Raw genomic sequence first — 1,734 nt, 5'->3', positions numbered from 1 at the left:
CTGTCGACTTTATAGTCTCGAAGGGAGTGGACTATGATATCTTATTAGGCCGACCCTGGATGCGCAATGCTAGAGTCATCAAAGATTGGGGTAACAGCTTGATCTTCCTTGGCAATAGAACTGACGCCGTAAGAATAGAGATGGACACTTGGAAGACCTCACCAGTCGACCTAGACGCCATCTCTGCTATGCTCAAAGGGAACACTCAGGTCAAGGAACCCTATGGGCCCTTGACTAAGTATATCCCATGCCCAGAGGATGAGCGAGATTGGATGCACGTTCTTGCTACAATTGACCTGCCATTCTCAGACCATGAGGCATATGAGTAGGCCTGTTGAGATATCGAGCTCCACTTATGATATGCCAGGGTGACCGTTGTGCATTTATGTCACCGACTTGTCAGTTGTAGATGCGGTTAGTACATCGCCCATGAATAATAGCTACATGATAGCTATCCTTATCTACTCTAGTTCGTGGCTCAGTTAGTATGCCACCTTAGTTAGTTGAGTTTGGTTTGAGACCCATATATAGGGTTCTTATATTTCTTTGTATGAGAGTTATTTTGGCTTACACAAACTAAGAAGAGGAAAACTGTTTTCGGCCTCCACCCTTGTGTGTATTCTCCCATTGTGCAAGCAAGAAAGCTACAAGTGAGACTCCTTCCTTCTCTCCCACAATCTTGACATGGTATCAGAGCCTTGTTTATAGTAAGGAGCTCAAGAAAGCAAGCCAAGCTCGTGGTGTTCTAGTAAGAGGAGCAGTGTTGCTTTCATTTTCTGTTTTGGGAGCAGATCTCGGCAGGTAGCACATCCAGAAATTGCAAGAGTGCATTGTCTCAGGTTGAGACGCCCTTCGCGGTGAAGCAAGAGGGCCATTTCGGGGCCTGTTTTGGAGGCGGAAGTTTTTTGCATGTACTCAGGAAAAGACCTAGTTTTATGCTGTACGACCACTGTTCTACAAGTTGGTGAAAAGTTACTATAGAAATTGCATCGTATGCCTGTGCGCATAGACATTGGGAGTTACAGAATCATCCTTGTTGCCCGTTGATGCAAAATCGTCACTAGGAAGTGACTGTGTAGTCAAATACCACTTTCGTCAGTTTTGCAGATTAGCCCTTGTGAGGCTGAAGCTGTGTTCTTTGCAGTGACAGAATTTTTTGCAGTGTTCTGTAATGGCATCTGATTCTCTCTCACAGATTGTCACTGAAAAGCTTGACAAGAACAACTTCCAAGCATGGAAGTTTAGAATGACGAATTTCCTTATGGGAAAAGGATATTGGGAATTTGTTGCAGGAAATGAAGAAGAACCAGTTCTTCCTGATGTTCCCAATCAACAGCAAATGCAAGCATTTAAAGCATGGCATGAGAGAGCCAGGAAAGTTATGTACTGGTTGTCTATTAGCATTTCACACTCTATGATTGTGCATATTCAGGATGCAAGTACGCCAAAGGAGGCATGGGATACTTTGTCAAAAATGTATAGCACAAATACGCAAGCCAGGAAAATGCAGCTCAAGCAAGAGTTGCATAATGTGCAAAGAGAAAATATGGGGGGAGCCAAAGAGGTCGTGGTGGATGGCAAAGAGGCCAAAATGCAAACAATAATGTTGAATGCTACTGATGTGGTAAAATGGGTCATATGGCTAAAGACTGGTATAAAAAGCAGAATGACATCATGAATGGAAAACTGCAACAAGGGAATTATGCATCTTCTAGTAGAGAGGGTGATGATAGA

This window comes from Lygodium microphyllum, chromosome 10, assembly GCF_053477565.2.
Source record: "Lygodium microphyllum isolate KBCC chromosome 10, Lygodium_microphyllum_v1.1.10, whole genome shotgun sequence".
NCBI lineage: Eukaryota > Viridiplantae > Streptophyta > Polypodiopsida > Schizaeales > Lygodiaceae > Lygodium > Lygodium microphyllum.
The sequence above is the reverse complement of the archived record's forward strand: the minus strand, read 5'-3'. Positions refer to the sequence as shown.